A 26,690-nucleotide genomic window follows, 5' to 3' on the forward strand; every position below is an offset into this window, starting at 1 on the left:
ATGTCACCATTTTTTCTTTGCGCTTTGCATTTTTTTTTCACACCTGCGTATTTGAGGATAGCTGCATGATCTTTCCTGGAGGCGTGGGTTCAAATCCCACCCCATGACAGCCAAGTGTTTGCTCTTACGCGTCACGGATTGGGATTCCAGCGGGGGTCTGTGTGAGGAGCGGCAAAGTTGCTCTGTTCTGCGCAAGTGCAGACTTGCAGATGTTGACAAGTGCCTCAATTTTATGCTTAACGCTTACCATGATGTCTAGTATCACCACGAAGCGCCAAAGCATACTGCCACATGAGAGTCAGGATGGCCGAGCGGTCTAAGGCGCTGCGTTCAGGTCGCAGTCTCCTCTGGAGGCGTGGGTTCGAATCCCACTTCTGACAGGCTAGCTTTTCCTTAAATATTAAGCAAGGCCATTTTTCTCAGGGCTCCCGAAGTCAACTTTGAAAGCAGTTTGAGGAACAAGAAACCCTCCATCAGAAAGGGGAAAAAAACACCACGCCAATCCCTTTTCTTCCTGCTTCATAGGCCACTGGTCTGGTTAAACCACGGGGTGTGAGTTTCATTCTCACTGGTGCCTAACTTCTAGGCTGATGCTCAAAAGGAACATTGGAACCCCGTTAGCCAGTAGAACATAATATGCTTGTTCTCGGGGAGAGAAGCTAATTAACCTTGCAGATAAGATTCCTTTGAATGGTCAATTGATGTTGCTGCAAGCTTTGGAAACCACTCAGGTTTCTTTTTCAGGGTTCTGATAGGATATATCTGAAGAAACATTTATACACATACTAGGCTGATGTCAAAATCGTGCTTCTAAACCAGCAACTTGAAGAAAGGTAGAAAAAGTCCTTCAAGCTTTCCTCCGTTCAACCTTTGAATGCGAAATACTCAATCAGATCGTGGAAGATCACCACCAGTAAGTGACAAACTGATCCAGTCTTTATACTTCATCCCAAGAATTGGACTCTTAATGTCACCATTTTTTCTTTGCGCTTTGCATTTTTTTTTCACACCTGCGTATTTGAGGATAGCTGCATGATCTTTCCTGGAGGCGTGGGTTCAAATCCCACCCCATGACAGCCAAGTGTTTGCTCTTACGCGTCACGGATTGGGATTCCAGCGGGGGTCTGTGTGAGGAGCGGCAAAGTTGCTCTGTTCTGCGCAAGTGCAGACTTGCAGATGTTGACAAGTGCCTCAATTTTATGCTTAACGCTTACCATGATGTCTAGTATCACCACGAAGCGCCAAAGCATACTGCCACATGAGAGTCAGGATGGCCGAGCGGTCTAAGGCGCTGCGTTCAGGTCAGGCCATTTTTCTCAGGGCTCGAAGTCCCCCCGAAGTCAACTTTGAAAGCAGTTTGAGGAACAAGAAACCCTCCATCAGAAAGGAGGCTAGCTTTTCCTTAAATATTAAGCAAGGCCATTTTTCTCAGGGCTCCCGAAGTCAACTTTGAAAGCAGTTTGAGGAACAAGAAACCCTCCATCAGAAAGGAGGCTAGCTTTTCCTTAAATATTAAGCAAGGCCATTTTTCTCAGGGCTCCCGAAGTCAACTTTGAAAGCAGTTTGAGGAACAAGAAACCCTCCATCAGAAAGGGGAAAAAAACACCACGCCAATCCCTTTTCTTCCTGCTTCATAGGCCACTGGTCTGGTTAAACCACGGGGTGTGAGTTTCATTCTCACTGGTGCCTAACTTCTAGGCTGATGCTCAAAAGGAACATTGGAACCCCGTTAGCCAGTAGAACATAATATGCTTGTTCTCGGGGAGAGAAGCTAATTAACCTTGCAGATAAGATTCCTTTGAATGGTCAATTGATGTTGCTGCAAGCTTTGGAAACCACTCAGGTTTCTTTTTCAGGGTTCTGATAGGATATATCTGAAGAAACATTTATACACATACTAGGCTGATGTCAAAATCCTGCTTCTAAACCAGCAACTTGAAGAAAGGTAGAAAAAGTCCTTCAAGCTTTCCTCCGTTCAACCTTTGAATGCGAAATACTCAATCAGATCGTGGAAGATCACCACCAGTAAGTGACAAACTGATCCAGTCTTTATACTTCATCCCAAGAATTGGACTCTTAATGTCACCATTTTTTCTTTGCGCTTTGCATTTTTTTTTCACACCTGCGTATTTGAGGATAGCTGCATGATCTTTCCTGGAGGCGTGGGTTCAAATCCCACCCCATGACAGCCAAGTGTTTGCTCTTAGTGCGCAAGTGCAGACTTGCAGATGTTGACAAGTGCCTCAATTTTATGCTTAACGCTTACCATAATGTCTAGTATCACCACGAAGCGCCAAAGCATACTGCCACATGAGAGTCAGGATGGCCGAGCGGTCTAAGGCGCTGCGTTCAGGTCGCAGTCTCCTCTGGAGGCGTGGGTTCGAATCCTATTTCTGACAGGCTAGCTTTTCCTTAAATATTAAGCAAGGCCATTTTTCTCAGGGCTCCCGAAGTCAACTTTGAAAGCAGTTTGAGGAACAAGAAACCCTCCATCAGAAAGGGGAAAAAAAACACCACGCCAATCCCTTTTCTTCCTGCTTCATAGGCCTCTGGTCTGGTTAAACCACGGGGTGTGAGTTTCATTCTCACTGGTGCCTAACTTCTAGGCTGATGCTCAAAAGGAACATTGGAACCCCGTTAGCCAGTAGAACATAATATGCTTGTTCTCGGGGAGAGAAGCTAATTAACCTTGCAGATAAGATTCCTTTGAATGGTCAATTGATGTTGCTGCAAGCTTTGGAAACCACTCAGGTTTCTTTTTCAGGGTTCTGATAGGATATATCTGAAGAAACATTTATACACATACTAGGCTGATGTCAAAATCCTGCTTCTAAACCAGCAACTTGAAGAAAGGTAGAAAAAGTCCTTCAAGCTTTCCTCCGTTCAACCTTTGAATGCGAAATACTCAATCAGATCGTGGAAGATCACCACCAGTAAGTGACAAACTGATCCAGTCTTTATACTTCATCCCAAGAATTGGACTCTTAATGTCACCATTTTTTCTTTGCGCTTTGCATTTTTTTTTCACACCTGCGTATTTGAGGATAGCTGCATGATCTTTCCTGGAGGCGTGGGTTCAAATCCCACCCCATGACAGCCAAGTGTTTGCTCTTACGCGTCACGGATTGGGATTCCAGCGGGGGTCTGTGTGAGGAGCGGCAAAGTTGCTCTGTTCTGCGCAAGTGCAGACTTGCAGATGTTGACAAGTGCCTCAATTTTATGCTTAACGCTTACCATGATGTCTAGTATCACCACGAAGCGCCAAAGCATACTGCCACATGAGAGTCAGGATGGCCGAGCGGTCTAAGGCGCTGCGTTCAGGTCGCAGTCTCCTCTGGAGGCGTGGGTTCGAATCCCACTTCTGACAGGCTAGCTTTTCCTTAAATATTAAGCAAGGCCATTTTTCTCAGGGCTCGAAGTCCCCCCGAAGTCAACTTTGAAAGCAGTTTGAGGAACAAGAAACCCTCCATCAGAAAGGAGGCTAGCTTTTCCTTAAATATTAAGCAAGGCCATTTTTCTCAGGGCTCCCGAAGTCAACTTTGAAAGCAGTTTGAGGAACAAGAAACCCTCCATCAGAAAGGAGGCTAGCTTTTCCTTAAATATTAAGCAAGGCCATTTTTCTCAGGGCTCGAAGTCCCCCCGAAGTCAACTTTGAAAGCAGTTTGAGGAACAAGAAACCCTCCATCAGAAAGGAGGCTAGCTTTTCCTTAAATATTAAGCAAGGCCATTTTTCTCAGGGCTCCCGAAGTCAACTTTGAAAGCAGTTTGAGGAACAAGAAACCCTCCATCAGAAAGGAGGCTAGCTTTTCCTTAAATATTAAGCAAGGCCATTTTTCTCAGGGCTCCCGAAGTCAACTTTGAAAGCAGTTTGAGGAACAAGAAACCCTCCATCAGAAAGGGGAAAAAAACACCACGCCAATCCCTTTTCTTCCTGCTTCATAGGCCACTGGTCTGGTTAAACCACGGGGTGTGAGTTTCATTCTCACTGGTGCCTAACTTCTAGGCTGATGCTCAAAAGGAACATTGGAACCCCGTTAGCCAGTAGAACATAATATGCTTGTTCTCGGGGAGAGAAGCTAATTAACCTTGCAGATAAGATTCCTTTGAATGGTCAATTGATGTTGCTGCAAGCTTTGGAAACCACTCAGGTTTCTTTTTCAGGGTTCTGATAGGATATATCTGAAGAAACATTTATACACATACTAGGCTGATGTCAAAATCCTGCTTCTAAACCAGCAACTTGAAGAAAGGTAGAAAAAGTCCTTCAAGCTTTCCTCCGTTCAACCTTTGAATGCGAAATACTCAATCAGATCGTGGAAGATCACCACCAGTAAGTGACAAACTGATCCAGTCTTTATACTTCATCCCAAGAATTGGACTCTTAATGTCACCATTTTTTCTTTGCGCTTTGCATTTTTTTTTCACACCTGCGTATTTGAGGATAGCTGCATGATCTTTCCTGGAGGCGTGGGTTCAAATCCCACCCCAAGACAGCCAAGTGTTTGCTCTTAGTGCGCAAGTGCAGACTTGCAGATGTTGACAAGTGCCTCAATTTTATGCTTAACGCTTACCATAATGTCTAGTATCACCACGAAGCGCCAAAGCATACTGCCACATGAGAGTCAGGATGGCCGAGCGGTCTAAGGCGCTGCGTTCAGGTCGCAGTCTCCTCTGGAGGCGTGGGTTCGAATCCTATTTCTGACAGGCTAGCTTTTCCTTAAATATTAAGCAAGGCCATTTTTCTCAGGGCTCCCGAAGTCAACTTTGAAAGCAGTTTGAGGAACAAGAAACCCTCCATCAGAAAGGGGAAAAAAAACACCACGCCAATCCCTTTTCTTCCTGCTTCATAGGCCTCTGGTCTGGTTAAACCACGGGGTGTGAGTTTCATTCTCACTGGTGCCTAACTTCTAGGCTGATGCTCAAAAGGAACATTGGAACCCCGTTAGCCAGTAGAACATAATATGCTTGTTCTCGGGGAGAGAAGCTAATTAACCTTGCAGATAAGATTCCTTTGAATGGTCAATTGATGTTGCTGCAAGCTTTGGAAACCACTCAGGTTTCTTTTTCAGGGTTCTGATAGGATATATCTGAAGAAACATTTATACACATACTAGGCTGATGTCAAAATCCTGCTTCTAAACCAGCAACTTGAAGAAAGGTAGAAAAAGTCCTTCAAGCTTTCCTCCGTTCAACCTTTGAATGCGAAATACTCAATCAGATCGTGGAAGATCACCACCAGTAAGTGACAAACTGATCCAGTCTTTATACTTCATCCCAAGAATTGGACTCTTAATGTCACCATTTTTTCTTTGCGCTTTGCATTTTTTTTTCACACCTGCGTATTTGAGGATAGCTGCATGATCTTTCCTGGAGGCGTGGGTTCAAATCCCACCCCATGACAGCCAAGTGTTTGCTCTTACGCGTCACGGATTGGGATTCCAGCGGGGGTCTGTGTGAGGAGCGGCAAAGTTGCTCTGTTCTGCGCAAGTACAGACTTGCAGATGTTGACAAGTGCCTCAATTTTATGCTTAACGCTTACCATGATGTCTAGTATCACCACGAAGCGCCAAAGCATACTGCCACATGAGAGTCAGGATGGCCGAGCGGTCTAAGGCGCTGCGTTCAGGTCGCAGTCTCCTCTGGAGGCGTGGGTTCGAATCCCACTTCTGACAGGCTAGCTTTTCCTTAAATATTAAGCAAGGCCATTTTTCTCAGGGCTCCCGAAGTCAACTTTGAAAGCAGTTTGAGGAACAAGAAACCCTCCATCAGAAAGGGGAAAAAAACACCACGCCAATCCCTTTTCTTCCTGCTTCATAGGCCACTGGTCTGGTTAAACCACGGGGTGTGAGTTTCATTCTCACTGGTGCCTAACTTCTAGGCTGATGCTCAAAAGGAACATTGGAACCCCGTTAGCCAGTAGAACATAATATGCTTGTTCTCGGGGAGAGAAGCTAATTAACCTTGCAGATAAGATTCCTTTGAATGGTCAATTGATGTTGCTGCAAGCTTTGGAAACCACTCAGGTTTCTTTTTCAGGGTTCTGATAGGATATATCTGAAGAAACATTTATACACATACTAGGCTGATGTCAAAATCCTGCTTCTAAACCAGCAACTTGAAGAAAGGTAGAAAAAGTCCTTCAAGCTTTCCTCCGTTCAACCTTTGAATGCGAAATACTCAATCAGATCGTGGAAGATCACCACCAGTAAGTGACAAACTGATCCAGTCTTTATACTTCATCCCAAGAATTGGACTCTTAATGTCACCATTTTTTCTTTGCGCTTTGCATTTTTTTTTCACACCTGCGTATTTGAGGATAGCTGCATGATCTTTCCTGGAGGCGTGGGTTCAAATCCCACCCCATGACAGCCAAGTGTTTGCTCTTACGCGTCACGGATTGGGATTCCAGCGGGGGTCTGTGTGAGGAGCGGCAAAGTTGCTCTGTTCTGCGCAAGTGCAGACTTGCAGATGTTGACAAGTGCCTCAATTTTATGCTTAACGCTTACCATGATGTCTAGTATCACCACGAAGCGCCAAAGCATACTGCCACATGAGAGTCAGGATGGCCGAGCGGTCTAAGGCGCTGCGTTCAGGTCGCAGTCTCCTCTGGAGGCGTGGGTTGAATCCCACTTCTGACAGGCTAGCTTTTCCTTAAATATTAAGCAAGGCCATTTTTCTCAGGGCTCCCGAAGTCAACTTTGAAAGCAGTTTGAGGAACAAGAAACCCTCCATCAGAAAGGAGGCTAGCTTTTCCTTAAATATTAAGCAAGGCCATTTTTCTCAGGGCTCCCGAAGTCAACTTTGAAAGCAGTTTGAGGAACAAGAAACCCTCCATCAGAAAGGGGAAAAAAACACCACGCCAATCCCTTTTCTTCCTGCTTCATAGGCCACTGGTCTGGTTAAACCACAGGGTGTGAGTTTCATTCTCACTGGTGCCTAACTTCTAGGCTGATGCTCAAAAGGAACATTGGAACCCCGTTAGCCAGTAGAACATAATATGCTTGTTCTCGGGGAGAGAAGCTAATTAACCTTGCAGATAAGATTCCTTTGAATGGTCAATTGATGTTGCTGCAAGCTTTGGAAACCACTCAGGTTTCTTTTTCAGGGTTCTGATAGGATATATCTGAAGAAACATTTATACACATACTAGGCTGATGTCAAAATCCTGCTTCTAAACCAGCAACTTGAAGAAAGGTAGAAAAAGTCCTTCAAGCTTTCCTCCGTTCAACCTTTGAATGCGAAATACTCAATCAGATCGTGGAAGATCACCACCAGTAAGTGACAAACTGATCCAGTCTTTATACTTCATCCCAAGAATTGGACTCTTAATGTCACCATTTTTTCTTTGCGCTTTGCATTTTTTTTTCACACCTGCGTATTTGAGGATAGCTGCATGATCTTTCCTGGAGGCGTGGGTTCAAATCCCACCCCATGACAGCCAAGTGTTTGCTCTTACGCGTCACGGATTGGGATTCCAGCGGGGGTCTGTGTGAGGAGCGGCAAAGTTGCTCTGTTCTGCGCAAGTGCAGACTTGCAGATGTTGACAAGTGCCTCAATTTTATGCTTAACGCTTACCATGATGTCTAGTATCACCACGAAGCGCCAAAGCATACTGCCACATGAGAGTCAGGATGGCCGAGCGGTCTAAGGCACTGCGTTCAGGTCGCAGTCTCCTCTGGAGGCGTGGGTTCGAATCCCACTTCTGACAGGCTAGCTTTTCCTTAAATATTAAGCAAGGCCATTTTTCTCAGGGCTCGAAGTCCCCCGAAGTCAACTTTGAAAGCAGTTTGAGGAACAAGAAACCCTCCATCAGAAAGGAGGCTAGCTTTTCCTTAAATATTAAGCAAGGCCATTTTTCTCAGGGCTCCCGAAGTCAACTTTGAAAGCAGTTTGAGGAACAAGAAACCCTCCATCAGAAAGGAGGCTAGCTTTTCCTTAAATATTAAGCAAGGCCATTTTTCTCAGGGCTCGAAGTCCCCCCGAAGTCAACTTTGAAAGCAGTTTGAGGAACAAGAAACCCTCCATCAGAAAGGAGGCTAGCTTTTCCTTAAATATTAAGCAAGGCCATTTTTCTCAGGGCTCCCGAAGTCAACTTTGAAAGCAGTTTGAGGAACAAGAAACCCTCCATCAGAAAGGAGGCTAGCTTTTCCTTAAATATTAAGCAAGGCCATTTTTCTCAGGGCTCCCGAAGTCAACTTTGAAAGCAGTTTGAGGAACAAGAAACCCTCCATCAGAAAGGGGAAAAAAACACCACGCCAATCCCTTTTCTTCCTGCTTCATAGGCCACTGGTCTGGTTAAACCACGGGGTGTGAGTTTCATTCTCACTGGTGCCTAACTTCTAGGCTGATGCTCAAAAGGAACATTGGAACCCCGTTAGCCAGTAGAACATAATATGCTTGTTCTCGGGGAGAGAAGCTAATTAACCTTGCAGATAAGATTCCTTTGAATGGTCAATTGATGTTGCTGCAAGCTTTGGAAACCACTCAGGTTTCTTTTTCAGGGTTCTGATAGGATATATCTGAAGAAACATTTATACACATACTAGGCTGATGTCAAAATCCTGCTTCTAAACCAGCAACTTGAAGAAAGGTAGAAAAAGTCCTTCAAGCTTTCCTCCGTTCAACCTTTGAATGCGAAATACTCAATCAGATCGTGGAAGATCACCACCAGTAAGTGACAAACTGATCCAGTCTTTATACTTCATCCCAAGAATTGGACTCTTAATGTCACCATTTTTTCTTTGCGCTTTGCATTTTTTTTTCACACCTGCGTATTTGAGGATAGCTGCATGATCTTTCCTGGAGGCGTGGGTTCAAATCCCACCCCATGACAGCCAAGTGTTTGCTCTTAGTGCGCAAGTGCAGACTTGCAGATGTTGACAAGTGCCTCAATTTTATGCTTAACGCTTACCATAATGTCTAGTATCACCACGAAGCGCCAAAGCATACTGCCACATGAGAGTCAGGATGGCCGAGCGGTCTAAGGCGCTGCGTTCAGGTCGCAGTCTCCTCTGGAGGCGTGGGTTCGAATCCTATTTCTGACAGGCTAGCTTTTCCTTAAATATTAAGCAAGGCCATTTTTCTCAGGGCTCCCGAAGTCAACTTTGAAAGCAGTTTGAGGAACAAGAAACCCTCCATCAGAAAGGGGAAAAAAAACACCACGCCAATCCCTTTTCTTCCTGCTTCATAGGCCTCTGGTCTGGTTAAACCACGGGGTGTGAGTTTCATTCTCACTGGTGCCTAACTTCTAGGCTGATGCTCAAAAGGAACATTGGAACCCCGTTAGCCAGTAGAACATAATATGCTTGTTCTCGGGGAGAGAAGCTAATTAACCTTGCAGATAAGATTCCTTTGAATGGTCAATTGATGTTGCTGCAAGCTTTGGAAACCACTCAGGTTTCTTTTTCAGGGTTCTGATAGGATATATCTGAAGAAACATTTATACACATACTAGGCTGATGTCAAAATCCTGCTTCTAAACCAGCAACTTGAAGAAAGGTAGAAAAAGTCCTTCAAGCTTTCCTCCGTTCAACCTTTGAATGCGAAATACTCAATCAGATCGTGGAAGATCACCACCAGTAAGTGACAAACTGATCCAGTCTTTATACTTCATCCCAAGAATTGGACTCTTAATGTCACCATTTTTTCTTTGCGCTTTGCATTTTTTTTTCACACCTGCGTATTTGAGGATAGCTGCATGATCTTTCCTGGAGGCGTGGGTTCAAATCCCACCCCATGACAGCCAAGTGTTTGCTCTTACGCGTCACGGATTGGGATTCCAGCGGGGGTCTGTGTGAGGAGCGGCAAAGTTGCTCTGTTCTGCGCAAGTGCAGACTTGCAGATGTTGACAAGTGCCTCAATTTTATGCTTAACGCTTACCATGATGTCTAGTATCACCATGAAGTGCCAAAGCATACTGCCACATGAGAGTCAGGATGGCCGAGCGGTCTAAGGCGCTGCGTTCAGGTCGCAGTCTCCTCTGGAGGCGTGGGTTCGAATCCCACTTCTGACAGGCTAGCTTTTCCTTAAATATTAAGCAAGGCCATTTTTCTCAGGGCTCGAAGTCCCCCCGAAGTCAACTTTGAAAGCAGTTTGAGGAACAAGAAACCCTCCATCAGAAAGGAGGCTAGCTTTTCCTTAAATATTAAGCAAGGCCATTTTTCTCAGGGCTCCCGAAGTCAACTTTGAAAGCAGTTTGAGGAACAAGAAACCCTCCATCAGAAAGGGGAAAAAAAACACCACGCCAATCCCTTTTCTTCCTGCTTCATAGGCCTCTGGTCTGGTTAAACCACGGGGTGTGAGTTTCATTCTCACTGGTGCCTAACTTCTAGGCTGATGCTCAAAAGGAACATTGGAACCCCGTTAGCCAGTAGAACATAATATGCTTGTTCTCGGGGAGAGAAGCTAATTAACCTTGCAGATAAGATTCCTTTGAATGGTCAATTGATGTTGCTGCAAGCTTTGGAAACCACTCAGGTTTCTTTTTCAGGGTTCTGATAGGATATATCTGAAGAAACATTTATACACATACTAGGCTGATGTCAAAATCCTGCTTCTAAACCAGCAACTTGAAGAAAGGTAGAAAAAGTCCTTCAAGCTTTCCTCCGTTCAACCTTTGAATGCGAAATACTCAATCAGATCGTGGAAGATCACCACCAGTAAGTGACAAACTGATCCAGTCTTTATACTTCATCCCAAGAATTGGACTCTTAATGTCACCATTTTTTCTTTGCGCTTTGCATTTTTTTTTCACACCTGCGTATTTGAGGATAGCTGCATGATCTTTCCTGGAGGCGTGGGTTCAAATCCCACCCCATGACAGCCAAGTGTTTGCTCTTACGCGTCACGGATTGGGATTCCAGCGGGGGTCTGTGTGAGGAGCGGCAAAGTTGCTCTGTTCTGCGCAAGTACAGACTTGCAGATGTTGACAAGTGCCTCAATTTTATGCTTAACGCTTACCATGATGTCTAGTATCACCACGAAGCGCCAAAGCACACTGCCACATGAGAGTCAGGATGGCCGAGCGGTCTAAGGCGCTGCGTTCAGGTCGCAGTCTCCTCTGGAGGCGTGGGTTCGAATCCCACTTCTGACAGGCTAGCTTTTCCTTAAATATTAAGCAAGGCCATTTTTCTCAGGGCTCCCGAAGTCAACTTTGAAAGCAGTTTGAGGAACAAGAAACCCTCCATCAGAAAGGGGAAAAAAACACCACGCCAATCCCTTTTCTTCCTGCTTCATAGGCCACTGGTCTGGTTAAACCACGGGGTGTGAGTTTCATTCTCACTGGTGCCTAACTTCTAGGCTGATGCTCAAAAGGAACATTGGAACCCCGTTAGCCAGTAGAACATAATATGCTTGTTCTCGGGGAGAGAAGCTAATTAACCTTGCAGATAAGATTCCTTTGAATGGTCAATTGATGTTGCTGCAAGCTTTGGAAACCACTCAGGTTTCTTTTTCAGGGTTCTGATAGGATATATCTGAAGAAACATTTATACACATACTAGGCTGATGTCAAAATCCTGCTTCTAAACCAGCAACTTGAAGAAAGGTAGAAAAAGTCCTTCAAGCTTTCCTCCGTTCAACCTTTGAATGCGAAATACTCAATCAGATCGTGGAAGATCACCACCAGTAAGTGACAAACTGATCCAGTCTTTATACTTCATCCCAAGAATTGGACTCTTAATGTCACCATTTTTTCTTTGCGCTTTGCATTTTTTTTTCACACCTGCGTATTTGAGGATAGCTGCATGATCTTTCCTGGAGGCGTGGGTTCAAATCCCACCCCATGACAGCCAAGTGTTTGCTCTTACGCGTCACGGATTGGGATTCCAGCGGGGGTCTGTGTGAGGAGCGGCAAAGTTGCTCTGTTCTGCGCAAGTGCAGACTTGCAGATGTTGACAAGTGCCTCAATTTTATGCTTAACGCTTACCATGATGTCTAGTATCACCACGAAGCGCCAAAGCATACTGCCACATGAGAGTCAGGATGGCCGAGCGGTCTAAGGCGCTGCGTTCAGGTCGCAGTCTCCTCTGGAGGCGTGGGTTCGAATCCCACTTCTGACAGGCTAGCTTTTCCTTAAATATTAAGCAAGGCCATTTTTCTCAGGGCTCCCGAAGTCAACTTTGAAAGCAGTTTGAGGAACAAGAAACCCTCCATCAGAAAGGGGAAAAAAACACCACGCCAATCCCTTTTCTTCCTGCTTCATAGGCCACTGGTCTGGTTAAACCACGGGGTGTGAGTTTCATTCTCACTGGTGCCTAACTTCTAGGCTGATGCTCAAAAGGAACATTGGAACCCCGTTAGCCAGTAGAACATAATATGCTTGTTCTCGGGGAGAGAAGCTAATTAACCTTGCAGATAAGATTCCTTTGAATGGTCAATTGATGTTGCTGCAAGCTTTGGAAACCACTCAGGTTTCTTTTTCAGGGTTCTGATAGGATATATCTGAAGAAACATTTATACACATACTAGGCTGATGTCAAAATCGTGCTTCTAAACCAGCAACTTGAAGAAAGGTAGAAAAAGTCCTTCAAGCTTTCCTCCGTTCAACCTTTGAATGCGAAATACTCAATCAGATCGTGGAAGATCACCACCAGTAAGTGACAAACTGATCCAGTCTTTATACTTCATCCCAAGAATTGGACTCTTAATGTCACCATTTTTTCTTTGCGCTTTGCATTTTTTTTTCACACCTGCGTATTTGAGGATAGCTGCATGATCTTTCCTGGAGGCGTGGGTTCAAATCCCACCCCATGACAGCCAAGTGTTTGCTCTTACGCGTCACGGATTGGGATTCCAGCGGGGGTCTGTGTGAGGAGCGGCAAAGTTGCTCTGTTCTGCGCAAGTGCAGACTTGCAGATGTTGACAAGTGCCTCAATTTTATGCTTAACGCTTACCATGATGTCTAGTATCACCACGAAGCGCCAAAGCATACTGCCACATGAGAGTCAGGATGGCCGAGCGGTCTAAGGCGCTGCGTTCAGGTCGCAGTCTCCTCTGGAGGCGTGGGTTCGAATCCCACTTCTGACAGGCTAGCTTTTCCTTAAATATTAAGCAAGGCCATTTTTCTCAGGGCTCGAAGTCCCCCCGAAGTCAACTTTGAAAGCAGTTTGAGGAACAAGAAACCCTCCATCAGAAAGGAGGCTAGCTTTTCCTTAAATATTAAGCAAGGCCATTTTTCTCAGGGCTCCCGAAGTCAACTTTGAAAGCAGTTTGAGGAACAAGAAACCCTCCATCAGAAAGGAGGCTAGCTTTTCCTTAAATATTAAGCAAGGCCATTTTTCTCAGGGCTCCCGAAGTCAACTTTGAAAGCAGTTTGAGGAACAAGAAACCCTCCATCAGAAAGGGGAAAAAAACACCACGCCAATCCCTTTTCTTCCTGCTTCATAGGCCACTGGTCTGGTTAAACCACGGGGTGTGAGTTTCATTCTCACTGGTGCCTAACTTCTAGGCTGATGCTCAAAAGGAACATTGGAACCCCGTTAGCCAGTAGAACATAATATGCTTGTTCTCGGGGAGAGAAGCTAATTAACCTTGCAGATAAGATTCCTTTGAATGGTCAATTGATGTTGCTGCAAGCTTTGGAAACCACTCAGGTTTCTTTTTCAGGGTTCTGATAGGATATATCTGAAGAAACATTTATACACATACTAGGCTGATGTCAAAATCCTGCTTCTAAACCAGCAACTTGAAGAAAGGTAGAAAAAGTCCTTCAAGCTTTCCTCCGTTCAACCTTTGAATGCGAAATACTCAATCAGATCGTGGAAGATCACCACCAGTAAGTGACAAACTGATCCAGTCTTTATACTTCATCCCAAGAATTGGACTCTTAATGTCACCATTTTTTCTTTGCGCTTTGCATTTTTTTTTCACACCTGCGTATTTGAGGATAGCTGCATGATCTTTCCTGGAGGCGTGGGTTCAAATCCCACCCCATGACAGCCAAGTGTTTGCTCTTACGCGTCACGGATTGGGATTCCAGCGGGGGTCTGTGTGAGGAGCGGCAAAGTTGCTCTGTTCTGCGCAAGTACAGACTTGCAGATGTTGACAAGTGCCTCAATTTTATGCTTAACGCTTACCATGATGTCTAGTATCACCACGAAGCGCCAAAGCATACTGCCACATGAGAGTCAGGATGGCCGAGCGGTCTAAGGCGCTGCGTTCAGGTCGCAGTCTCCTCTGGAGGCGTGGGTTCGAATCCCACTTCTGACAGGCTAGCTTTTCCTTAAATATTAAGCAAGGCCATTTTTCTCAGGGCTCCCGAAGTCAACTTTGAAAGCAGTTTGAGGAACAAGAAACCCTCCATCAGAAAGGGGAAAAAAACACCACGCCAATCCCTTTTCTTCCTGCTTCATAGGCCACTGGTCTGGTTAAACCACGGGGTGTGAGTTTCATTCTCACTGGTGCCTAACTTCTAGGCTGATGCTCAAAAGGAACATTGGAACCCCGTTAGCCAGTAGAACATAATATGCTTGTTCTCGGGGAGAGAAGCTAATTAACCTTGCAGATAAGATTCCTTTGAATGGTCAATTGATGTTGCTGCAAGCTTTGGAAACCACTCAGGTTTCTTTTTCAGGGTTCTGATAGGATATATCTGAAGAAACATTTATACACATACTAGGCTGATGTCAAAATCGTGCTTCTAAACCAGCAACTTGAAGAAAGGTAGAAAAAGTCCTTCAAGCTTTCCTCCGTTCAACCTTTGAATGCGAAATACTCAATCAGATCGTGGAAGATCACCACCAGTAAGTGACAAACTGATCCAGTCTTTATACTTCATCCCAAGAATTGGACTCTTAATGTCACCATTTTTTCTTTGCGCTTTGCATTTTTTTTTCACACCTGCGTATTTGAGGATAGCTGCATGATCTTTCCTGGAGGCGTGGGTTCAAATCCCACCCCATGACAGCCAAGTGTTTGCTCTTACGCGTCACGGATTGGGATTCCAGCGGGGGTCTGTGTGAGGAGCGGCAAAGTTGCTCTGTTCTGCGCAAGTGCAGACTTGCAGATGTTGACAAGTGCCTCAATTTTATGCTTAACGCTTACCATGATGTCTAGTATCACCACGAAGCGCCAAAGCATACTGCCACATGAGAGTCAGGATGGCCGAGCGGTCTAAGGCGCTGCGTTCAGGTCGCAGTCTCCTCTGGAGGCGTGGGTTCGAATCCCACTTCTGACAGGCTAGCTTTTCCTTAAATATTAAGCAAGGCCATTTTTCTCAGGGCTCGAAGTCCCCCCGAAGTCAACTTTGAAAGCAGTTTGAGGAACAAGAAACCCTCCATCAGAAAGGAGGCTAGCTTTTCCTTAAATATTAAGCAAGGCCATTTTTCTCAGGGCTCCCGAAGTCAACTTTGAAAGCAGTTTGAGGAACAAGAAACCCTCCATCAGAAAGGAGGCTAGCTTTTCCTTAAATATTAAGCAAGGCCATTTTTCTCAGGGCTCCCGAAGTCAACTTTGAAAGCAGTTTGAGGAACAAGAAACCCTCCATCAGAAAGGGGAAAAAAACACCACGCCAATCCCTTTTCTTCCTGCTTCATAGGCCACTGGTCTGGTTAAACCACGGGGTGTGAGTTTCATTCTCACTGGTGCCTAACTTCTAGGCTGATGCTCAAAAGGAACATTGGAACCCCGTTAGCCAGTAGAACATAATATGCTTGTTCTCGGGGAGAGAAGCTAATTAACCTTGCAGATAAGATTCCTTTGAATGGTCAATTGATGTTGCTGCAAGCTTTGGAAACCACTCAGGTTTCTTTTTCAGGGTTCTGATAGGATATATCTGAAGAAACATTTATACACATACTAGGCTGATGTCAAAATCCTGCTTCTAAACCAGCAACTTGAAGAAAGGTAGAAAAAGTCCTTCAAGCTTTCCTCCGTTCAACCTTTGAATGCGAAATACTCAATCAGATCGTGGAAGATCACCACCAGTAAGTGACAAACTGATCCAGTCTTTATACTTCATCCCAAGAATTGGACTCTTAATGTCACCATTTTTTCTTTGCGCTTTGCATTTTTTTTTCACACCTGCGTATTTGAGGATAGCTGCATGATCTTTCCTGGAGGCGTGGGTTCAAATCCCACCCCATGACAGCCAAGTGTTTGCTCTTACGCGTCACGGATTGGGATTCCAGCGGGGGTCTGTGTGAGGAGCGGCAAAGTTGCTCTGTTCTGCGCAAGTACAGACTTGCAGATGTTGACAAGTGCCTCAATTTTATGCTTAACGCTTACCATGATGTCTAGTATCACCACGAAGCGCCAAAGCATACTGCCACATGAGAGTCAGGATGGCCGAGCGGTCTAAGGCGCTGCGTTCAGGTCGCAGTCTCCTCTGGAGGCGTGGGTTCGAATCCCACTTCTGACAGGCTAGCTTTTCCTTAAATATTAAGCAAGGCCATTTTTCTCAGGGCTCCCGAAGTCAACTTTGAAAGCAGTTTGAGGAACAAGAAACCCTCCATCAGAAAGGGGAAAAAAACACCACGCCAATCCCTTTTCTTCCTGCTTCATAGGCCACTGGTCTGGTTAAACCACGGGGTGTGAGTTTCATTCTCACTGGTGCCTAACTTCTAGGCTGATGCTCAAAAGGAACATTGGAACCCCGTTAGCCAGTAGAACATAATATGCTTGTTCTCGGGGAGAGAAGCTAATTAACCTTGCAGATAAGATTCCTTTGAATGGTCAATTGATGTTGCTGCAAGCTTTGGAAACCACTCAGGTTTCTTTTTCAGGGTTCTGATAGGATATATCTGAAGAAACATTTATACACATACTAGGCTGATGTCAAAATCCTGCTTCTAAACCAGCAACTTGAAGAAAGGTAGAAAAAGTCCTTCAAGCTTTCCTCCGTTCAACCTTTGAATGCGAAATACTCAATCAGATCGTGGAAGATCACCACCAGTAAGTGACAAACTGATCCAGTCTTTATACTTCATCCCAAGAATTGGACTCTTAATGTCACCATTTTTTCTTTGCGCTTTGCATTTTTTTTTCACACCTGCGTATTTGAGGATAGCTGCATGATCTTTCCTGGAGGCGTGGGTTCAAATCCCACCCCATGACAGCCAAGTGTTTGCTCTTACGCGTCACGGATTGGGATTCCAGCGGGGGTCTGTGTGAGGAGCGGCAAAGTTGCTCTGTTCTGCGCAAGTGCAGACTTGCAGATGTTGACAAGTGCCTCAATTTTATGCTTAACGCTTACCATGATGTCTAGTATCACCACGAAGCGCCAAAGCATACTGCCACATGAGAGTCAGGATGGCCGAGCGGTCTAAGGCGCTGCGTTCAGGTCGCAGTCTCCTCTGGAGGCGTGGGTTCGAATCCCACTTCTGACAGGCTAGCTTTTCCTTAAATATTAAGCAAGGCCATTTTTCTCAGGGCTCGAAGTCCCCCCGAAGTCAACTTTGAAAGCAGTTTGAGGAACAAGAAACCCTCCATCAGAAAGGAGGCTAGCTTTTCCTTAAATATTAAGCAAGGCCATTTTTCTCAGGGCTCCCGAAGTCAACTTTGAAAGCAGTTTGAGGAACAAGAAACCCTCCATCAGAAAGGAGGCTAGCTTTTCCTTAAATATTAAGCAAGGCCATTTTTCTCAGGGCTCCCGAAGTCAACTTTGAAAGCAGTTTGAGGAACAAGAAACCCTCCATCAGAAAGGGGAAAAAAACACCACGCCAATCCCTTTTCTTCCTGCTTCATAGGCCACTGGTCTGGTTAAACCACGGGGTGTGAGTTTCATTCTCACTGGTGCCTAACTTCTAGGCTGATGCTCAAAAGGAACATTGGAACCCCGTTAGCCAGTAGAACATAATATGCTTGTTCTCGGGGAGAGAAGCTAATTAACCTTGCAGATAAGATTCCTTTGAATGGTCAATTGATGTTGCTGCAAGCTTTGGAAACCACTCAGGTTTCTTTTTCAGGGTTCTGATAGGATATATCTGAAGAAACATTTATACACATACTAGGCTGATGTCAAAATCCTGCTTCTAAACCAGCAACTTGAAGAAAGGTAGAAAAAGTCCTTCAAGCTTTCCTCCGTTCAACCTTTGAATGCGAAATACTCAATCAGATCGTGGAAGATCACCACCAGTAAGTGACAAACTGATCCAGTCTTTATACTTCATCCCAAGAATTGGACTCTTAATGTCACCATTTTTTCTTTGCGCTTTGCATTTTTTTTTCACACCTGCGTATTTGAGGATAGCTGCATGATCTTTCCTGGAGGCGTGGGTTCAAATCCCACCCCATGACAGCCAAGTGTTTGCTCTTACGCGTCACGGATTGGGATTCCAGCGGGGGTCTGTGTGAGGAGCGGCAAAGTTGCTCTGTTCTGCGCAAGTGCAGACTTGCAGATGTTGACAAGTGCCTCAATTTTATGCTTAACGCTTACCATGATGTCTAGTATCACCACGAAGCGCCAAAGCATACTGCCACATGAGAGTCAGGATGGCCGAGCGGTCTAAGGCGCTGCGTTCAGGTCGCAGTCTCCTCTGGAGGCGTGGGTTCGAATCCCACTTCTGACAGGCTAGCTTTTCCTTAAATATTAAGCAAGGCCATTTTTCTCAGGGCTCCCGAAGTCAACTTTGAAAGCAGTTTGAGGAACAAGAAACCCTCCATCAGAAAGGGGAAAAAAACACCACGCCAATCCCTTTTCTTCCTGCTTCATAGGCCACTGGTCTGGTTAAACCACGGGGTGTGAGTTTCATTCTCACTGGTGCCTAACTTCTAGGCTGATGCTCAAAAGGAACATTGGAACCCCGTTAGCCAGTAGAACATAATATGCTTGTTCTCGGGGAGAGAAGCTAATTAACCTTGCAGATAAGATTCCTTTGAATGGTCAATTGATGTTGCTGCAAGCTTTGGAAACCACTCAGGTTTCTTTTTCAGGGTTCTGATAGGATATATCTGAAGAAACATTTATACACATACTAGGCTGATGTCAAAATCGTGCTTCTAAACCAGCAACTTGAAGAAAGGTAGAAAAAGTCCTTCAAGCTTTCCTCCGTTCAACCTTTGAATGCGAAATACTCAATCAGATCGTGGAAGATCACCACCAGTAAGTGACAAACTGATCCAGTCTTTATACTTCATCCCAAGAATTGGACTCTTAATGTCACCATTTTTTCTTTGCGCTTTGCATTTTTTTTTCACACCTGCGTATTTGAGGATAGCTGCATGATCTTTCCTGGAGGCGTGGGTTCAAATCCCACCCCATGACAGCCAAGTGTTTGCTCTTACGCGTCACGGATTGGGATTCCAGCGGGGGTCTGTGTGAGGAGCGGCAAAGTTGCTCTGTTCTGCGCAAGTGCAGACTTGCAGATGTTGACAAGTGCCTCAATTTTATGCTTAACGCTTACCATGATGTCTAGTATCACCACGAAGCGCCAAAGCATACTGCCACATGAGAGTCAGGATGGCCGAGCGGTCTAAGGCGCTGCGTTCAGGTCGCAGTCTCCTCTGGAGGCGTGGGTTCGAATCCCACTTCTGACAGGCTAGCTTTTCCTTAAATATTAAGCAAGGCCATTTTTCTCAGGGCTCGAAGTCCCCCCGAAGTCAACTTTGAAAGCAGTTTGAGGAACAAGAAACCCTCCATCAGAAAGGAGGCTAGCTTTTCCTTAAATATTAAGCAAGGCCATTTTTCTCAGGGCTCCCGAAGTCAACTTTGAAAGCAGTTTGAGGAACAAGAAACCCTCCATCAGAAAGGAGGCTAGCTTTTCCTTAAATATTAAGCAAGGCCATTTTTCTCAGGGCTCCCGAAGTCAACTTTGAAAGCAGTTTGAGGAACAAGAAACCCTCCATCAGAAAGGGGAAAAAAACACCACGCCAATCCCTTTTCTTCCTGCTTCATAGGCCACTGGTCTGGTTAAACCACGGGGTGTGAGTTTCATTCTCACTGGTGCCTAACTTCTAGGCTGATGCTCAAAAGGAACATTGGAACCCCGTTAGCCAGTAGAACATAATATGCTTGTTCTCGGGGAGAGAAGCTAATTAACCTTGCAGATAAGATTCCTTTGAATGGTCAATTGATGTTGCTGCAAGCTTTGGAAACCACTCAGGTTTCTTTTTCAGGGTTCTGATAGGATATATCTGAAGAAACATTTATACACATACTAGGCTGATGTCAAAATCCTGCTTCTAAACCAGCAACTTGAAGAAAGGTAGAAAAAGTCCTTCAAGCTTTCCTCCGTTCAACCTTTGAATGCGAAATACTCAATCAGATCGTGGAAGATCACCACCAGTAAGTGACAAACTGATCCAGTCTTTATACTTCATCCCAAGAATTGGACTCTTAATGTCACCATTTTTTCTTTGCGCTTTGCATTTTTTTTTCACACCTGCGTATTTGAGGATAGCTGCATGATCTTTCCTGGAGGCGTGGGTTCAAATCCCACCCCATGACAGCCAAGTGTTTGCTCTTACGCGTCACGGATTGGGATTCCAGCGGGGGTCTGTGTGAGGAGCGGCAAAGTTGCTCTGTTCTGCGCAAGTACAGACTTGCAGATGTTGACAAGTGCCTCAATTTTATGCTTAACGCTTACCATGATGTCTAGTATCACCACGAAGCGCCAAAGCATACTGCCACATGAGAGTCAGGATGGCCGAGCGGTCTAAGGCGCTGCGTTCAGGTCGCAGTCTCCTCTGGAGGCGTGGGTTCGAATCCCACTTCTGACAGGCTAGCTTTTCCTTAAATATTAAGCAAGGCCATTTTTCTCAGGGCTCCCGAAGTCAACTTTGAAAGCAGTTTGAGGAACAAGAAACCCTCCATCAGAAAGGGGAAAAAAACACCACGCCAATCCCTTTTCTTCCTGCTTCATAGGCCACTGGTCTGGTTAAACCACGGGGTGTGAGTTTCATTCTCACTGGTGCCTAACTTCTAGGCTGATGCTCAAAAGGAACATTGGAACCCCGTTAGCCAGTAGAACATAATATGCTTGTTCTCGGGGAGAGAAGCTAATTAACCTTGCAGATAAGATTCCTTTGAATGGTCAATTGATGTTGCTGCAAGCTTTGGAAACCACTCAGGTTTCTTTTTCAGGGTTCTGATAGGATATATCTGAAGAAACATTTATACACATACTAGGCTGATGTCAAAATCCTGCTTCTAAACCAGCAACTTGAAGAAAGGTAGAAAAAGTCCTTCAAGCTTTCCTCCGTTCAACCTTTGAATGCGAAATACTCAATCAGATCGTGGAAGATCACCACCAGTAAGTGACAAACTGATCCAGTCTTTATACTTCATCCCAAGAATTGGACTCTTAATGTCACCATTTTTTCTTTGCGCTTTGCATTTTTTTTTCACACCTGCGTATTTGAGGATAGCTGCATGATCTTTCCTGGAGGCGTGGGTTCAAATCCCACCCCATGACAGCCAAGTGTTTGCTCTTACGCGTCACGGATTGGGATTCCAGCGGGGGTCTGTGTGAGGAGCGGCAAAGTTGCTCTGTTCTGCGCAAGTGCAGACTTGCAGATGTTGACAAGTGCCTCAATTTTATGCTTAACGCTTACCATGATGTCTAGTATCACCACGAAGCGCCAAAGCATACTGCCACATGAGAGTCAGGATGGCCGAGCGGTCTAAGGCGCTGCGTTCAGGTCGCAGTCTCCTCTGGAGGCGTGGGTTCGAATCCCACTTCTGACAGGCTAGCTTTTCCTTAAATATTAAGCAAGGCCATTTTTCTCAGGGCTCCCGAAGTCAACTTTGAAAGCAGTTTGAGGAACAAGAAACCCTCCATCAGAAAGGGGAAAAAAACACCACGCCAATCCCTTTTCTTCCTGCTTCATAGGCCACTGGTCTGGTTAAACCACGGGGTGTGAGTTTCATTCTCACTGGTGCCTAACTTCTAGGCTGATGCTCAAAAGGAACATTGGAACCCCGTTAGCCAGTAGAACATAATATGCTTGTTCTCGGGGAGAGAAGCTAATTAACCTTGCAGATAAGATTCCTTTGAATGGTCAATTGATGTTGCTGCAAGCTTTGGAAACCACTCAGGTTTCTTTTTCAGGGTTCTGATAGGATATATCTGAAGAAACATTTATACACATACTAGGCTGATGTCAAAATCGTGCTTCTAAACCAGCAACTTGAAGAAAGGTAGAAAAAGTCCTTCAAGCTTTCCTCCGTTCAACCTTTGAATGCGAAATACTCAATCAGATCGTGGAAGATCACCACCAGTAAGTGACAAACTGATCCAGTCTTTATACTTCATCCCAAGAATTGGACTCTTAATGTCACCATTTTTTCTTTGCGCTTTGCATTTTTTTTTCACACCTGCGTATTTGAGGATAGCTGCATGATCTTTCCTGGAGGCGTGGGTTCAAATCCCACCCCATGACAGCCAAGTGTTTGCTCTTACGCGTCACGGATTGGGATTCCAGCGGGGGTCTGTGTGAGGAGCGGCAAAGTTGCTCTGTTCTGCGCAAGTGCAGACTTGCAGATGTTGACAAGTGCCTCAATTTTATGCTTAACGCTTACCATGATGTCTAGTATCACCACGAAGCGCCAAAGCATACTGCCACATGAGAGTCAGGATGGCCGAGCGGTCTAAGGCGCTGCGTTCAGGTCGCAGTCTCCTCTGGAGGCGTGGGTTCGAATCCCACTTCTGACAGGCTAGCTTTTCCTTAAATATTAAGCAAGGCCATTTTTCTCAGGGCTCGAAGTCCCCCCGAAGTCAACTTTGAAAGCAGTTTGAGGAACAAGAAACCCTCCATCAGAAAGGAGGCTAGCTTTTCCTTAAATATTAAGCAAGGCCATTTTTCTCAGGGCTCCCGAAGTCAACTTTGAAAGCAGTTTGAGGAACAAGAAACCCTCCATCAGAAAGGAGGCTAGCTTTTCCTTAAATATTAAGCAAGGCCATTTTTCTCAGGGCTCCCGAAGTCAACTTTGAAAGCAGTTTGAGGAACAAGAAACCCTCCATCAGAAAGGGGAAAAAAACACCACGCCAATCCCTTTTCTTCCTGCTTCATAGGCCACTGGTCTGGTTAAACCACGGGGTGTGAGTTTCATTCTCACTGGTGCCTAACTTCTAGGCTGATGCTCAAAAGGAACATTGGAACCCCGTTAGCCAGTAGAACATAATATGCTTGTTCTCGGGGAGAGAAGCTAATTAACCTTGCAGATAAGATTCCTTTGAATGGTCAATTGATGTTGCTGCAAGCTTTGGAAACCACTCAGGTTTCTTTTTCAGGGTTCTGATAGGATATATCTGAAGAAACATTTATACACATACTAGGCTGATGTCAAAATCCTGCTTCTAAACCAGCAACTTGAAGAAAGGTAGAAAAAGTCCTTCAAGCTTTCCTCCGTTCAACCTTTGAATGCGAAATACTCAATCAGATCGTGGAAGATCACCACCAGTAAGTGACAAACTGATCCAGTCTTTATACTTCATCCCAAGAATTGGACTCTTAATGTCACCATTTTTTCTTTGCGCTTTGCATTTTTTTTTCACACCTGCGTATTTGAGGATAGCTGCATGATCTTTCCTGGAGGCGTGGGTTCAAATCCCACCCCATGACAGCCAAGTGTTTGCTCTTACGCGTCACGGATTGGGATTCCAGCGGGGGTCTGTGTGAGGAGCGGCAAAGTTGCTCTGTTCTGCGCAAGTGCAGACTTGCAGATGTTGACAAGTGCCTCAATTTTATGCTTAACGCTTACCATGATGTCTAGTATCACCACGAAGCGCCAAAGCATACTGCCACATGAGAGTCAGGATGGCCGAGCGGTCTAAGGCGCTGCGTTCAGGTCGCAGTCTCCTCTGGAGGCGTGGGTTCGAATCCCACTTCTGACAGGCTAGCTTTTCCTTAAATATTAAGCAAGGCCATTTTTCTCAGGGCTCGAAGTCCCCCCGAAGTCAACTTTGAAAGCAGTTTGAGGAACAAGAAACCCTCCATCAGAAAGGAGGCTAGCTTTTCCTTAAATATTAAGCAAGGCCATTTTTCTCAGGGCTCCCGAAGTCAACTTTGAAAGCAGTTTGAGGAACAAGAAACCCTCCATCAGAAAGGAGGCTAGCTTTTCCTTAAATATTAAGCAAGGCCATTTTTCTCAGGGCTCCCGAAGTCAACTTTGAAAGCAGTTTGAGGAACAAGAAACCCTCCATCAGAAAGGGGAAAAAAACACCACGCCAATCCCTTTTCTTCCTGCTTCATAGGCCACTGGTCTGGTTAAACCACGGGGTGTGAGTTTCATTCTCACTGGTGCCTAACTTCTAGGCTGATGCTCAAAAGGAACATTGGAACCCCGTTAGCCAGTAGAACATAATATGCTTGTTCTCGGGGAGAGAAGCTAATTAACCTTGCAGATAAGATTCCTTTGAATGGTCAATTGATGTTGCTGCAAGCTTTGGAAACCACTCAGGTTTCTTTTTCAGGGTTCTGATAGGATATATCTGAAGAAACATTTATACACATACTAGGCTGATGTCAAAATCCTGCTTCTAAACCAGCAACTTGAAGAAAGGTAGAAAAAGTCCTTCAAGCTTTCCTCCGTTCAACCTTTGAATGCGAAATACTCAATCAGATCGTGGAAGATCACCACCAGTAAGTGACAAACTGATCCAGTCTTTATACTTCATCCCAAGAATTGGACTCTTAATGTCACCATTTTTTCTTTGCGCTTTGCATTTTTTTTTCACACCTGCGTATTTGAGGATAGCTGCATGATCTTTCCTGGAGGCGTGGGTTCAAATCCCACCCCATGACAGCCAAGTGTTTGCTCTTACGCGTCACGGATTGGGATTCCAGCGGGGGTCTGTGTGAGGAGCGGCAAAGTTGCTCTGTTCTGCGCAAGTGCAGACTTGCAGATGTTGACAAGTGCCTCAATTTTATGCTTAACGCTTACCATGATGTCTAGTATCACCACGAAGCGCCAAAGCATACTGCCACATGAGAGTCAGGATGGCCGAGCGGTCTAAGGCGCTGCGTTCAGGTCGCAGTCTCCTCTGGAGGCGTGGGTTCGAATCCCACTTCTGACAGGCTAGCTTTTCCTTAAATATTAAGCAAGGCCATTTTTCTCAGGGCTCCCGAAGTCAACTTTGAAAGCAGTTTGAGGAACAAGAAACCCTCCATCAGAAAGGGGAAAAAAACACCACGCCAATCCCTTTTCTTCCTGCTTCATAGGCCACTGGTCTGGTTAAACCACGGGGTGTGAGTTTCATTCTCACTGGTGCCTAACTTCTAGGCTGATGCTCAAAAGGAACATTGGAACCCCGTTAGCCAGTAGAACATAATATGCTTGTTCTCGGGGAGAGAAGCTAATTAACCTTGCAGATAAGATTCCTTTGAATGGTCAATTGATGTTGCTGCAAGCTTTGGAAACCACTCAGGTTTCTTTTTCAGGGTTCTGATAGGATATATCTGAAGAAACATTTATACACATACTAGGCTGATGTCAAAATCCTGCTTCTAAACCAGCAACTTGAAGAAAGGTAGAAAAAGTCCTTCAAGCTTTCCTCCGTTCAACCTTTGAATGCGAAATACTCAATCAGATCGTGGAAGATCACCACCAGTAAGTGACAAACTGATCCAGTCTTTATACTTCATCCCAAGAATTGGACTCTTAATGTCACCATTTTTTCTTTGCGCTTTGCATTTTTTTTTCACACCTGCGTATTTGAGGATAGCTGCATGATCTTTCCTGGAGGCGTGGGTTCAAATCCCACCCCATGACAGCCAAGTGTTTGCTCTTACGCGTCACGGATTGGGATTCCAGCGGGGGTCTGTGTGAGGAGCGGCAAAGTTGCTCTGTTCTGCGCAAGTGCAGACTTGCAGATGTTGACAAGTGCCTCAATTTTATGCTTAACGCTTACCATGATGTCTAGTATCACCACGAAGCGCCAAAGCATACTGCCACATGAGAGTCAGGATGGCCGAGCGGTCTAAGGCGCTGCGTTCAGGTCGCAGTCTCCTCTGGAGGCGTGGGTTCGAATCCCACTTCTGACAGGCTAGCTTTTCCTTAAATATTAAGCAAGGCCATTTTTCTCAGGGCTCCCGAAGTCAACTTTGAAAGCAGTTTGAGGAACAAGAAACCCTCCATCAGAAAGGAGGCTAGCTTTTCCTTAAATATTAAGCAAGGCCATTTTTCTCAGGGCTCCCGAAGTCAACTTTGAAAGCAGTTTGAGGAACAAGAAACCCTCCATCAGAAAGGAGGCTAGCTTTTCCTTAAATATTAAGCAAGGCCATTTTTCTCAGGGCTCCCGAAGTCAACTTTGAAAGCAGTTTGAGGAACAAGAAACCCTCCATCAGAAAGGGGAAAAAAACACCACGCCAATCCCTTTTCTTCCTGCTTCATAGGCCACTGGTCTGGTTAAACCACGGGGTGTGAGTTTCATTCTCACTGGTGCCTAACTTCTAGGCTGATGCTCAAAAGGAACATTGGAACCCCGTTAGCCAGTAGAACATAATATGCTTGTTCTCGGGGAGAGAAGCTAATTAACCTTGCAGATAAGATTCCTTTGAATGGTCAATTGATGTTGCTGCAAGCTTTGGAAACCACTCAGGTTTCTTTTTCAGGGTTCTGATAGGATATATCTGAAGAAACATTTATACACATACTAGGCTGATGTCAAAATCCTGCTTCTAAACCAGCAACTTGAAGAAAGGTAGAAAAAGTCCTTCAAGCTTTCCTCCGTTCAACCTTTGAATGCGAAATACTCAATCAGATCGTGGAAGATCACCACCAGTAAGTGACAAACTGATCCAGTCTTTATACT

At 45.1% G+C, this 26,690-nt stretch overlaps 23 non-coding genes across 23 annotated transcripts; all 23 read left to right on the forward strand.

Annotated features, from left to right (window-relative positions):
* The first annotated feature begins 297 nt into the window (after positions 1-297).
* On the forward strand, positions 298-380 carry TRNAL-CAG (transfer RNA leucine (anticodon CAG)). Its single transcript has one exon. It is a non-coding gene; the product is annotated as a tRNA-Leu (tRNA).
* A 1,936-nt stretch (positions 381-2,316) lies between these two features.
* TRNAL-CAG (transfer RNA leucine (anticodon CAG)) lies at positions 2,317-2,399 on the forward strand. Its single transcript has one exon. It is a non-coding gene; the product is annotated as a tRNA-Leu (tRNA).
* An 885-nt stretch (positions 2,400-3,284) lies between these two features.
* TRNAL-CAG (transfer RNA leucine (anticodon CAG)) lies at positions 3,285-3,367 on the forward strand. Its single transcript has one exon. It is a non-coding gene; the product is annotated as a tRNA-Leu (tRNA).
* Positions 3,368-4,621: 1,254 nt separating this feature from the next.
* On the forward strand, positions 4,622-4,704 carry TRNAL-CAG (transfer RNA leucine (anticodon CAG)). Its single transcript has one exon. It is a non-coding gene; the product is annotated as a tRNA-Leu (tRNA).
* An 885-nt stretch (positions 4,705-5,589) lies between these two features.
* On the forward strand, positions 5,590-5,672 carry TRNAL-CAG (transfer RNA leucine (anticodon CAG)). Its single transcript has one exon. It is a non-coding gene; the product is annotated as a tRNA-Leu (tRNA).
* Positions 5,673-7,625: 1,953 nt separating this feature from the next.
* On the forward strand, positions 7,626-7,708 carry TRNAL-CAG (transfer RNA leucine (anticodon CAG)). The gene has a single exon. It is a non-coding gene; the product is annotated as a tRNA-Leu (tRNA).
* Positions 7,709-8,961: 1,253 nt separating this feature from the next.
* On the forward strand, positions 8,962-9,044 carry TRNAL-CAG (transfer RNA leucine (anticodon CAG)). Its single transcript has one exon. It is a non-coding gene; the product is annotated as a tRNA-Leu (tRNA).
* Positions 9,045-9,929: 885 nt separating this feature from the next.
* Positions 9,930-10,012, forward strand: TRNAL-CAG (transfer RNA leucine (anticodon CAG)). Its single transcript has one exon. It is a non-coding gene; the product is annotated as a tRNA-Leu (tRNA).
* A 997-nt stretch (positions 10,013-11,009) lies between these two features.
* TRNAL-CAG (transfer RNA leucine (anticodon CAG)) lies at positions 11,010-11,092 on the forward strand. The gene has a single exon. It is a non-coding gene; the product is annotated as a tRNA-Leu (tRNA).
* Positions 11,093-11,976: 884 nt separating this feature from the next.
* Positions 11,977-12,059, forward strand: TRNAL-CAG (transfer RNA leucine (anticodon CAG)). Its single transcript has one exon. It is a non-coding gene; the product is annotated as a tRNA-Leu (tRNA).
* Positions 12,060-12,943: 884 nt separating this feature from the next.
* TRNAL-CAG (transfer RNA leucine (anticodon CAG)) lies at positions 12,944-13,026 on the forward strand. Its single transcript has one exon. It is a non-coding gene; the product is annotated as a tRNA-Leu (tRNA).
* A 1,099-nt stretch (positions 13,027-14,125) lies between these two features.
* TRNAL-CAG (transfer RNA leucine (anticodon CAG)) lies at positions 14,126-14,208 on the forward strand. The gene has a single exon. It is a non-coding gene; the product is annotated as a tRNA-Leu (tRNA).
* Positions 14,209-15,092: 884 nt separating this feature from the next.
* TRNAL-CAG (transfer RNA leucine (anticodon CAG)) lies at positions 15,093-15,175 on the forward strand. Its single transcript has one exon. It is a non-coding gene; the product is annotated as a tRNA-Leu (tRNA).
* Positions 15,176-16,274: 1,099 nt separating this feature from the next.
* Positions 16,275-16,357, forward strand: TRNAL-CAG (transfer RNA leucine (anticodon CAG)). The gene has a single exon. It is a non-coding gene; the product is annotated as a tRNA-Leu (tRNA).
* Positions 16,358-17,241: 884 nt separating this feature from the next.
* On the forward strand, positions 17,242-17,324 carry TRNAL-CAG (transfer RNA leucine (anticodon CAG)). The gene has a single exon. It is a non-coding gene; the product is annotated as a tRNA-Leu (tRNA).
* Positions 17,325-18,423: 1,099 nt separating this feature from the next.
* Positions 18,424-18,506, forward strand: TRNAL-CAG (transfer RNA leucine (anticodon CAG)). The gene has a single exon. It is a non-coding gene; the product is annotated as a tRNA-Leu (tRNA).
* Positions 18,507-19,390: 884 nt separating this feature from the next.
* On the forward strand, positions 19,391-19,473 carry TRNAL-CAG (transfer RNA leucine (anticodon CAG)). The gene has a single exon. It is a non-coding gene; the product is annotated as a tRNA-Leu (tRNA).
* Positions 19,474-20,572: 1,099 nt separating this feature from the next.
* Positions 20,573-20,655, forward strand: TRNAL-CAG (transfer RNA leucine (anticodon CAG)). Its single transcript has one exon. It is a non-coding gene; the product is annotated as a tRNA-Leu (tRNA).
* Positions 20,656-21,539: 884 nt separating this feature from the next.
* On the forward strand, positions 21,540-21,622 carry TRNAL-CAG (transfer RNA leucine (anticodon CAG)). Its single transcript has one exon. It is a non-coding gene; the product is annotated as a tRNA-Leu (tRNA).
* Positions 21,623-22,506: 884 nt separating this feature from the next.
* On the forward strand, positions 22,507-22,589 carry TRNAL-CAG (transfer RNA leucine (anticodon CAG)). Its single transcript has one exon. It is a non-coding gene; the product is annotated as a tRNA-Leu (tRNA).
* A 1,099-nt stretch (positions 22,590-23,688) lies between these two features.
* TRNAL-CAG (transfer RNA leucine (anticodon CAG)) lies at positions 23,689-23,771 on the forward strand. Its single transcript has one exon. It is a non-coding gene; the product is annotated as a tRNA-Leu (tRNA).
* A 1,099-nt stretch (positions 23,772-24,870) lies between these two features.
* TRNAL-CAG (transfer RNA leucine (anticodon CAG)) lies at positions 24,871-24,953 on the forward strand. The gene has a single exon. It is a non-coding gene; the product is annotated as a tRNA-Leu (tRNA).
* An 884-nt stretch (positions 24,954-25,837) lies between these two features.
* On the forward strand, positions 25,838-25,920 carry TRNAL-CAG (transfer RNA leucine (anticodon CAG)). The gene has a single exon. It is a non-coding gene; the product is annotated as a tRNA-Leu (tRNA).
* Positions 25,921-26,690: the final 770 nt, after the last annotated feature.

Source organism: Eleutherodactylus coqui, chromosome 7 (genome assembly GCF_035609145.1).
Source record: "Eleutherodactylus coqui strain aEleCoq1 chromosome 7, aEleCoq1.hap1, whole genome shotgun sequence".
Lineage (NCBI taxonomy): Eukaryota > Metazoa > Chordata > Amphibia > Anura > Eleutherodactylidae > Eleutherodactylus > Eleutherodactylus coqui.